Here is a 12693-nt window from a genome sequence, read left to right as displayed (position 1 = left end):
CAGAAAAGCCCACATGAAAAAAGATCAAATTGCATTACTAGATTAAAATTTAATACTTGTTTATCTGGAATTTATTCATAAATGTTGAGATACATTTTATATTAGCAGAATGTTATAATTTTATTCAAGTTTTTATGTGAGGGTATTCAGTATTACCACAAAGATAAATCCCCAAAATAGAGTTTTAAGTAATATTTGGCTTTATTATTAAAGCTGACTGGCAATAAATGATGATGTGTAGGAAATTTACATTAAGGATCACAGAATCACAGAATTGTAGGGGTTGGAAGGGACCCTCAGAGATCAAGTCCAACCCCCTGCAAAGCAGACTCCCTACAGCAGGCTGTGCAGGTAGGCATCCAGGGGGGCCTTGAATATCTCCAGAGAAGGAGACTCCACATCCGCGGGCAGCCTGTTCCAATGCTCTGTCATCCTCACCGTAAACTTATTTCACTTATTGGTGCAAAACTTCCTACGCTCCAGTTTATGGCTATTTGCCCTTGACCTGTCCCCACAGACCACTGGAAAGAGGATGGCCATGTCCCTTTCTCTCCTATAATAAAATATTTATAAACATTAATAGGATGCCCTCTCAGCCTTCTTTTCTCAAGGCTGAACAGACACAAGTTACCCAGCCTTTCTTCACAGGAGAGATGCTCCAGGCCCTTTATCTCTGTGACCCTCTGCTAGATTTTTTCCAGGAAATCCCTGTCTTTTTTGTATGGAAGTGCCCAGAACTGGGTACAGTACTCCAGTGAGGCCTGACTAGGGCAGAGTAGAGGGAGATGATCATCTCCTTTGACCTGCTGGCCACACTTCTTTTAATGCACCCCAGAATCTACTAAAAGATCTACTGAAAAAATTAATAACATTGACAAAGTTCCTAAAAAGCACACTTGGTTTCTCTTAAAACATCTATCTACCAAAAAAAAAAAACAAACTAATATTTAGAAAGAAATGGCTTCTTCTGATAGCTTTTGAACTGCTCCAAATCAGAAGCTATCAGGACAAGTAATCTCTCTGGTTTTACACAGTCTACCAGATGTTAGATAAAGTAGGTGCAAATTACATGCTGAATTATGAGTTCAGGATCTCTACTTGGTTCACAGGATTTCATTAGAAAAAATAAAAAGGCAAATGCAAAGATCAGTCTAGTTATGTGTGTAGGAACACAAAAACCTGCCCTATATGCAAAAAAAAAAAAAAAAAAAAAAAAAAAGGTGCTGCCTCTTTTCCCTGTGCTGACAATCTTTGACTCAGCTCCCACAGCACTGTACCACAAAGGGATACTCTTTGCTTTCCACCATTATTCTTTATACTCAATAATTATGCAAAGTTTGACAGAAAAATAAACAAATAAATAAATAAAAGGGGTCTCTTGTTACAAAACACAGAGTATTAGAAAATTTGCAAGCTATCTCTGAATCATGACCCAAGACACCAATGGGGCCATATGAAAAAGATACAAGATATCATTCCAAGAGATTAATCAGCTTCAGAAATATGAAAAAAAAAAACCACCACAGACAACTCAGTGGTACAGAAGTGAACAAGCCTGGGCCAGGACCTTGTTGCAATACTTAGCAGACACAACTAACTGCTACATCCATTTGCTATCAAGACTTTCATAAAAATTACAGTACCTACCAGCAATAGCCTAATCAGTATCATCATCTCCAAAGTGGAATGGATCTGCTGCTTCCTTGCAACACTGAATCACTGAAAGAAAACTTTTTTTTTTAGATATCTGCTATTGGGTTGATGCCAAAAGGCATAGAATTGCATAGTGAGAACATGCTTCAATTAAAATATGCTAAAGGAAAGTAAAACATCTTTATCCACTACAAATATACAGATACTTCAGGCAAAATGAAATAAAAAAATATGTATTAAAAATCTTTTAAGCTACAGTCTCTTTAATCTTCTTCCTGCTCAAACTGTGAATATAAAATGAAGCGAATTATTCATCCATGATTCTCTGTATCAGATTTGTTACTTCTTTTTTCTCATATTGTTTTTCCTTTATCCTTTTTACCAGAATTTTGATGAGTGACTTGTACAAGGGAAAACACATACAAAGGCATTAGGGAGGGAATAGAGTAAGAAGTAAATTAGGAAAGAGGGGTGACTGCTAGACATCCCAAGCATGATCAGGGCTCAGTTGTACATTTTATAAACATAAAATAAGAGGTAGCCTTGAAAACTGTATATTGCATAAAGACAAATAGATTAAAGGTGACAGAAAACAAATATTGCCATAGTATTACAAATAAGAAATAAACATGAAGTCACACCAGAATACTGCATTGAAGTTAAAATACGACTCTGAATCCCCAGAGTCTGTCCCAGTGGTTCCACATAAAATAGAATATTCAAATAAACACCAGGAGAAATACCTTTTTTGTTCAGTGGAAAGAAATCTCTTTTTAGGATTTGACAGTTTTGTTTAAATATGTTTGTATTATCATGCAGCTCACAGATTGGCATGGCATCTTTTATGAAGAAAACACTTTTACAAAACAGTATATTTTGCCAGAGGTGGCATAAAATTCTCTCCTCGATCACAGGCAAGGCAAATTTTAAGTAATACAGTCCACACTGACTCTTCAGAAATATGTCAATGTTGAGATCATTTAACAAAAACCACAAAAACATAAATACATGCATTAAATTAGATGTATATGGTTAGATATTGATCTTGTAGCCTTCATGTACATAATGCATTCTCCCATTTTCATTTAAATAACCCTACACCAGCATCAGATAATCAGCATGCTTTCAGTAAATGTTTCATCTTTTCCCTCAATCACAGCATTTTCTGAGGCTAACTCCACATTTTTTCACAAAGCAATGCAATGTAAATATTACAGATGGCATAGGATTGTTTTCCCTTCTTCTTTAAGAACTCTGTATCTTCTTTGTATTTCTCTATTCCAGTAGCCTAATCATTTTTCAGCAGAAATTGGGATGACTGGATTATCCGGTAAAACAATATGAAAAATAAATCCATGTAAGTGACTTAGGAGTGTAAGAACTGCTGGGCCACAAGAATTATGCTAATAAGAATGATATTAAAAGTGTAACATTTTCATGGTCTGATTACTTATGTCAAATGTGGCATCCCACGTTACATATAGCTCAACATCCCACATTACATATAGCTCAATATCTGAAATGCACTGATTAGACAATTAGTGTGAGTAAGTGACAGTCTTCAACACAAGTGTGTACTCAGTAACTCCAATTAGCAAAAATCAAGTTTGTAGCAGCTGGGTATCTTGTAGATGAGAGAGAATGTGCATTCTTTGGTGCTGAGGGCAGACTAGAGTTCATTACGTACACAAACCAGCACCAAAAATATCAAGTTTCTACTGTTTTGATAAAAACAGAAAAAGTATGGCACATACATACATATATATATGTATGTGAGAATGGAAATAATGATTACATGCATGTTGATACTAATGTCTTTGAGGCATAGATTTATATGGTTATTTTGATGTTAGTTTAGTCTTTCCTTCTACATCAAAACACAAAATGTTGTATCACATTTCAGTATAACAACATAGAGGAATGTGAGGATTAACAGCAGATTTATCACAGTGATTCATAAAGAATTCTGTCCTCCTTACTCCATGCCAGTTTTTACTAGTGCTTTACTGCTATCTAGTGCCTGATTCTCTCCAATGCCTCCTAAATCAGGAAATGGTTCACACACAGCAGCTAGAAGTGCTGGCATGCCACCTTCCCAGCAACTCCTCCTCTAGAGACCCAACATTTCTTGCATTCAGCACACAGGTACAGCCCAGCAGGAGAGGATGCTTCTCTTCTTTGTTGGACATCAGAGTTCCCTCTCTCTCAATGATTGAATTTACTTACTTCAGGAAATATGAACTGTTATTTGCTGCAGACTTTCTCCAAAGGCTTTTTTTTTTTTTAGCCCTTCAGTTAACAATGTGTTGTTATAAGACTTATGAACATCATCAACACAAATAGAAGAAACAAAAATTCCAAGGAAAGTAACTTATCGTAAAGTAAATAATCTTCCATTAAATCACAATTTCCTGCTAGAAATAAAATATTAATTAAAAAAAAGAACAAACAAAAAAAAACAGTTGAAAGCCAGAACATTGTGTATCAAAATATACAGAAAAAATATATTCCAATTAGTGGACTATCTTTTGAAAACTGAAGAGCTGTTACAATAATCCTAATAAGGAGAAAAAGCATTCTTTGTTTAGCACTTTACAAAATGTCAAAATGTGAGTATAAATTTTCATCTTATTAAGAAACTGTATAATATAACATCCTCTCAAAGTTAATTCTTGGTCTGTATCTCACACAGTATGAGGTACGAAAAGGACACTGAGTTTTCAGATTAGACTGTCAGTGGCTAAGAATCAATATGAAAATTAGAAAGTCTATTTGTTTAACCAATCCACATTCTTTTTCCAGTTTTCAAGACAACCAATGCTCTAAATTGGATTTTGTTTAAATTAGATCTATAAAATTGGATTTTAAAGAAACCTGAAAAGACAAAACTTAATTGGCTTAGGTCGAATCATTTTCTTTTCAGATGCATAAAACCACATCACTATTTCCTGAAATAAGAAATGTTAGACGCACAGTTTTGTATTGTGCTATCACTTAAAGTGTAAGCTAACTGAATAACGTTATACATTTAACAATTACTGCATTTTAAGCTGACAGCAGTACAAACTAAACAATATTTCAGCATTCATAATAAGTAGACTCACAGTTCATAGCATTTTTCCAGAGTTCTAAATCAGAAAGGTTAAAATAGCCCAATATCAATCATAATTCATGAAACTAGTGAGAAACTAGGTACACTAAGACACAAAGAGCAATGCAGTTCTAGAAAAAGCAAAGACAAAAACAAAAAAGAGGTTCTTCATCTGTCTATAGCATCTTAGGAAGACCCAAGAGATCACTGAAGAAGAATGATTGAGAACTCCAGATTAACATGAAATAAAACCATTAAAGTGATAATATACAAACAACACAAAATAAAAGCAAAGAGAATACACTGGTTCCTGAATATTTCTTACTTAATTATGCATCTAGCGATTTCATCTAAATGGTCCTGACACTGTAGGATAGCAGAGTTTATGAAGTTCTCAAAGCACGTGAATTGAAAGATAATGTTTTTACTACTGCTTGCTGGATGTAATTGGTACCTGAAGGCAAAATGGCCATACTGTGATTCTGGGTTAAAATAGAAAATTTGTCTTTGTCTCACTCTCTTGCCTTTGATGAGTCACTCTAAGGATGTCACTGATGAGGTACATAAAATAGAGTCTATCAAACTCATCTTTGTCCTTCACAGATTCGTCATCAACACAAATATGAAACTGAAAATCATAATACTATACAAATTTGATTATTAATAATAATATTTCAAAATCATAAAGATAACCTGTAAACTTCTTGCAGATGTTTGAGTCTTTCTACAAATATTCTATTCATGGAGACTCCCTTCTTTCCATGCAAGGTGTCATCTCCCTGCTCAATATACATTCAGTACATTAAGCGGACCTAAACATACAATATTATATCTGTGATTAGTGTTCTAAATAAACATTCACCAGAAAAACATGGTACATAAAACAGCTAAGAAAGGTATACATATAACTGGAATTCCTCAGCTGTTCATTATGTGGTGAAAATATGGAGGATGGTACAAGGGGGAGGTTTCTTACCTGACTGTAGAAAACAGCACAATGTGATTAATACTGAATACTTTCAATAGTAATATCCATATGCAAATATATTAAAAGTAGGATACTAGCTCCTAGCTCACTTGATCTCCCAGTCATTCTTTTATTCTTTTTTCTCTAAAGTTGAGCTTCGTGAAAAATTTTGTGATTTCCAAAACTCCAATTGTACATTTGGACACCCTCAAGCAAAAAGTTTTCATACTCCCATGTGTCCAAGTTAGTCAGTAATGTTTTTCTGGTTGATATAATTTTGTATATAAAACAGAGCAGGTATAACATGACCTCTCTCTGTTGAAAAACAGACAACAAACACTCACCAGACACAGCCACTAGCTGATGGTTAGACTATGCTAAACATCAGGTCTCCTCATAAACAATACAGAGCAAGCACTCAAATTTAGTTCTGCCTTCAAAAAATATGAACACTAAAATTTTATTATTTCAGGGCACATATTTTTTTCCCATAGCTTATTTTTGAGTCACATTTTCTAATTTCAACACTTTCCTTTTTTTTTTGTGTGTGTGTGTGTGTATCTAAATTTATGACTTCTCTTAAAGAGTCTAGTAGCTAAATGTTCTTGAAAGTTAAACACAATCATAAAATATACAGTAAGCTCTAATGCCTATCAGTTTCCAAAAAATGCCTACTGGGTGTCTGAGTTAAAGATTCATTCCCCTTCTATTCCTTGCAGAATGTCCATGTAGCAAGAATGGCTTAAATTCTTTTCCCAAGTAGCATATTTAAGAAAATCATAGATTTGTAGAACAGTTTGGGTTGGAAGGGACTTTAAAGATCACAGAATCACAGGAGTTGGAAAGGAACTCCAGAGATCATTGAGTCCAAACTCCCTGCTAAAGCAGATTCCCAATAGGTTGCACAGGTAGGCATCCAGACAAGTCTTGAATACCTCTATAGAAGGAGTCTCCACAACCCCAATGGGCAACTTTTTTATTGCTCCATCACCCCTACTGTAAAGAAGTTCTTCCACATGTTAGAAGAAGAGCCCAGCCTCATCCATTTGCCTCCTACCTCCCTTTAGGTGTTTATAAACATCTCATCTCAGGCTGAACAGACTCAGATTACTCACCCTTTCCTCATATGGGAGATGTTCCAGGCCCTTTATTGTCTTTGCGGTCCTCTGCTGGACAGCGTTTAGGAGAACCCTGTCTTTTCTGAACTGGGGGGCCCAGAATTGAATACAGTAGTCTAAACATGGCCTCACCAGGGCAGAGCAGAGGGGGATCGACCTTCCTCCATCACCTGTACCCTTGGACCAGGGCAGGAATACCTTCCACTATACAGGTCGCTCAAACCCCCAACCAACCTGGGCTTGAACACCTTCAGAGGTGGGGCATCCACAACTTCTCTGAGCAACATGTTCCAGTGCCTCACTACCATCTGAGAAAAAAATTTCCTCCTAACTTCAAATCTAAATATGTTCTCTTTTATTTTAAAATTCTTCCCCTTTGTCCAAGTAGTTATGTACGGCGTTACACAGCTACTTAGTCTCTCTCACAATTATTCTCATCAAAGATGTGTTTTTTATTCACATTAGGCAAAGAAATGATCACATTATTATGAAACATATTTCCAATGTATTAGATTGTATTATGTTTAATGTTTCTCATAATGTATATAATTTTTCTGATGCACATTTAGCATAATTACAGCAGAAATTACTCTGAATGACAAAGCATATTAATTAAGGAATGAAATAAAAACATTAATCAAGAATCCTTAATGAGGAGGAAGGAAAGAAATTACTTAGCCTCCACATTACCCTGTGGGGTCTCAGTTTGCAGTCAAAGAAAAGACAAGACATGTTAAGAACAGATGACAAAATTAGTTTTCCTAGTTCTGGCCATGTGGTACCAGAAGTGCTCTTGTAAATGCTAATTGCTGGCTCATAGTAATAACTATCTGAGGTAGTAGAATAGAGGTTTTTAATTCAGAATGTGCAGCCTGCTTTTTGCTATATTATCTCTTTGTACAATACTCTGTTTGATATTGTAAATCCATGTTTTAAAAAGTAAAATTGTCTTTCTTAACACCTATCTTACAATAAGCTAGTTTCTGAGTGCTCTTACAGCCAACAAAGGATTTCATCTTTACAGAACTCATCACCAGAGTATAATTCCTCAGGGATCCAGAAACCAACTGGCTCCTGACAGCTGCACAAGCTGACTTCAGGATTGGCAGCATACGGGTCTTTGAGAGCAGTGCCAGTGCAGAGGGCAGGGCAGTTGGGGCTGTTGAACAGAAGGTTCTATGGGAGTCCTCAGGTCAGAAGAGAGGCTGCAGAAACTGGGGAAGCCACTGACTGCATGCACAGAATACCACTCTCTTTCTCCTGAACTCATAAAGGCTTTAGTGCTTGTATCTCTACCAGAATAAACCCTTAACATCCAAGCACAGCAAGAATTCTACTTAACTACCAAAGGCAGTTTGTGGGGAGTTATTTCAAATGAACCTCAGCTGGTTATATATTATACTCTCTTAGTATTAAGAGATCAAAACCCAGCTGAGCAATTCCTGGTTTTCTTTCATTTTTTAACATATACACTGCAAATGAATCCTCCTGCTTTGTTCTCTTCCTGATCCTCCAGGCACAATTTACCTGCAATTAACCTATCAATTCTACTTACAGATGACATTTACCAATATACGCAAAGCTTGACAGAAAAGTCTATAAGCGTTTTGCTATTTAAAATATTACAAAATATTTTAAACATATGAAGAAATATGTATCTTAATGGCACACTTGACTTTTAAGCCTGTTGTTCAGCTATGCTTTCTCCATTTTCTGAAAAAGATTTGCATGGATTTATGGTAATAATACTTAATCCAAGTTAAGGCATAGAAATACTGATGAGCAGCTGACATAGTTTGCTTTCTGAGTATCACTGCTTGGTTCAAGATGCTCACAAAATTGATGGATATCCTTCCCAGTTTGACAAGTAAGTCAGGAACTGGGAGAACTGTTCACCTCAATGCTCAAAATCACTTCTGGGCAGAGAGTGTTCTTTATAAACTATACACTTGCTATGACTATAAGGGCTGAGGTCCCAGTGTTTGTAGCACTATTTTACTTTCAAAATCATACGCTGCAAATAAATGCAATGTATAAATACTGGCAGACTGAATATAGAGTAATTTAGAAGTAGAAAATAATGAAAGTCCGTATAATACTGAAAATGAGGGACTGTGTAGCAGATGTGACAGACAAGAGACTACGAAAAATATTATTTTCTACTGCCTAGTGGCTGAAATGCATGTGCATATGAGAATAACATCTCTTCAGATTCTCAGACTACTCCTATCATACAAGCCCTAAAAAGGAGCACTTTAGAGTAAATATTTATTTCATCTACTCAGAAGTCAAAATAACATGTTTAAAGCCTTTTCTTAAACAAATTTAAAAATTATATACTAATGGGCTCATAGATTTATCATTTGAAGAAGCATAGAGAAAACATATATGCTATGTTCTTTAAAACCTCGCACAATGGAAGAAAGCTAAAAAAAGAGCTTATGAGTTTGAACTGAGCTTATATTTAGAAAACACAGAATCACAATGTGAAAGAGATTGGAAAGTGCCCCTGAAAGTTACTTTATCCAATGGGTAAATGAGGCATCTGATAATAGCAGTATGGTGCTCAATACTAACAAATCTTATATTCTTCCATTTAAAATTATTCAAATCCTTTCTAACTACTTAAAACATATTAAAGATCATAACAGAGAGGAGCTATTCATATCACATAAATGTAGCCATATAAGTGACTAGTGTCATTAAAATGAGTACAAAGGCAAAGAGAAACATGTTTTTCTAGAAAGATGATTTAGAGCAGCAGTTTAACTTTGGTTCCTCAATTCATTCTCTTGTTCTCTGACAGTAGAAATCCAGTTTCCAGAGTTATTCTAACTTAAGATCTAAACATTCAAAGGAAACACCAGGTAAGACAAATACCTCATTTTCCTAATTCCAAAATGAAGTAAGAATGTCATTTTTACCCATTACTTTTGTCAATACATTTCAGTAGAGCTATAATAAAAGAGTACTACTGAGAATAAGATAGCCATTCCAGTGGTTCAGTAATATTCACATAAATAATCCGGAGAGAACAATCACATGACTAAATCACAGAATCAGAGAAAAATCTAGGTTGAAAAGAGCCTTTGTTCATCATTGTGTCCTGCTTCTTTTCAGAGTAAGACCAAGTTAGATCAAATTGTTCAGGGACATGACAAGCCAAGTTTTGACTGTCCCAGGCTGAAGGCTTCACAGATTGTCTAGGCTTTTTGATCATCCTCATAATGAAAGAATTTTCCATATTTCTAATCAGAATTTGTATTCCAGTAGTTATTCAGACTTGCTATCCAGTAGGAAACTCAGGTCCTTCTCTGCCAGCTTACATTCTTGTCAATTGATTCTCTACCTGTGCTGATATACAGGATCAGTCCATTCAAGCAGCAGGAATTTTTCTTTCTCTGTCTTTCCTCATCAAAATTTGGCCCATTATCTACTTACTTGAACTAAAAATCAGTTCTCTGAATACTTTTCTCCCTTGTTCACTCAGACAAAGAACATTTCTCTTTTCTCCTGAACAGATGGTGAGTACTTTGCTAACTGCTCATTATAATCCTAAAGTAAACACTAGCTGGGGATCATATGTGTTCTCTGTATAACCTCTGAGGCATCTGCCTGACTGAACCATTATAAAGACTATTAAATACTTAGAATGTTAAATTAGTGAAATATACCTAGTGTAATAAAGTGTATTGAGAATGAACAAATACAACCTGCTTCTCGACCTGTAGAGCTAATTCTAGCCTTCTGAGTGATCAAGAAATCTGTAATAATATTCTCTAAGTATTTTCCTAATGTCATTACTTAGGACAGCTCTCAACCATAAAAATTTGAAAATAAATCATTATTTCTATATATGTCATGCAGACTTTTTTAAGCCGTGTATGACCACAAAGTCAATAACAAAAAAATATTGAAGCAATGAGCTCTTTCTGATATCACATAAGCAACACTGAGACAAAGACTGGGAATTTACAACAAATATATTTATCATCCATCATGGTAACAGTGACCTAAGTTTCCTTAGATGAGACATCTATGAGCAGAGTGTTGTCACAATGTGAGGTAGATCTCTGAGATCAGAAAAAAATTGAAGACTTCACGTGCATTTGATTAGAATGTGTGAGATACCAAGTGTGTAAACCATACAAAATATATGGATGTGACTACAAGATTCAACATCTTTTGCAGGGTTAATAGCATGATACAATGGCAGGCTTGAAGATGACTTTTTCTAAGGTTATTCATTTTTCATTATTATCTTTCTCTTTAAAAAGTGAAAGGTAAATTAAATCATGCTCTCATAAAAAGTTTATATAAATATTTAAGATGCCACTTATTCTGCTTATGGGGGCTTGGCATGATAAAAACAGAAGTAACTAATTTTCACTTTTGAGTGGAATCTAATTAAACAGTTTATCAAAATAAATAAAGGTAACAGCCATTATTCTGATATTAAATCTTCAGCATTTATTCTGTTTTCATTGTTACACTGTATATGTTTGTATAATTTATTCGTCCTTTTAGAAAACATTCAAATTTCTTTTTAGAAAATATTTATGAAAATTCAGATTCATTTAACTTTCCCTATGTAAGAATCACAATATATTAAAATGAAAGAATTATTACATTAACTACCTCTTTCATACTTAGTTTTAGGAAATAGCCTAGTAATTATGACTAATATTTTCACTGAAGATATGTTGCTATACACACTTTTACATTCATACTTCAAAAATCGCTTAGCTTTTCCATATATTTACTGTGAAATTAATAAGTATTACAAGGGTGATAAATAACAAGAATGATGTGAAAATTTTACTGACTCAACTGGATTACTTGGATAACTGAACGAAGTAAGATATGTAAAATCATCAGCGCCAAATACCAGATGATAAAGCTGGGGAAAAAAAAAATTATATGTACTTATGGGTAAGACCACCTCTGAATCTTTTTCAGTTCTTCCTCTGAAAATCACCCAGCCTCATCAATTCGCATTAATAAATGAAGAAAAAATGAAGACACACTACTCCTATTTGCATCAACAACCTGTGAAGCAGTAGAGAATCCAATTGTATTGAGAGAACTTTGAAGTGTAAAAATATTTCCAAAACAGAAATGTTGCAGTGTCATGTAAAAAGAATAATACATATTCATGGTTAATATTCTACAGGAGTAATTCCATCCTTAGCACTATTTTCACTACCTTTTAGCATTGAAAAGATCCCTGTCAGGCTGAAATTTCTCATACTTACCCCCAGTCCAAAGGCTTATTTTAAAGTAAAAGAAGAAAATTTAAGTAACTGATTAAATTTTTGCAATATGGAAGAAGTTCTCATTTCTAGTCTACTGAAACTGTTGCTACTACTCAGAAAAATTTTCCTTCCTCCACTGACACGAACTTGGCTGCTGAACAAAGCTGTTCAGCATGAACTCTTGACTTTAGGTTAGTTTGTATACATACCAAGAGCCCTTTAAGTTACATAGTATGTGGTCAGTGTTATCCTGAAACAGATGCCAATGCCACTTCTAGTAACTGTTACCTGGCTGTTTTGCCTTGAAGTCAATTCAAGTGATACTTTCTGAGTGAGGGAAGAGAAAGGAAATATGGGGCTAAAGCAACTAACTGATTCAGGGTAAAGGAGAAATTTATCCTGTCCTTGTGGAGACACTGTATCTGAAACTGCCTTAAATGAAACGCTTAAGACAGACTATATGCAGGAGATAGTTGTGGGCAAAAGATGACAAATTTAAGACAGCACTACTGAGAGCTAAGGACACAGCTAAGCAGGCAAATGCATAAGTTATGTCATCCAAAATGTGCAGACTTCTCATAACTGATTTTAAGAGGATCATGCAAGAAG

This window comes from Tetrao urogallus (assembly GCF_951394365.1).
Source record: "Tetrao urogallus genome assembly, chromosome: 4".
In the NCBI taxonomy this organism is placed as follows: domain Eukaryota; kingdom Metazoa; phylum Chordata; class Aves; order Galliformes; family Phasianidae; genus Tetrao; species Tetrao urogallus.
The sequence above is the reverse complement of the archived record's forward strand: the minus strand, read 5'-3'. Positions refer to the sequence as shown.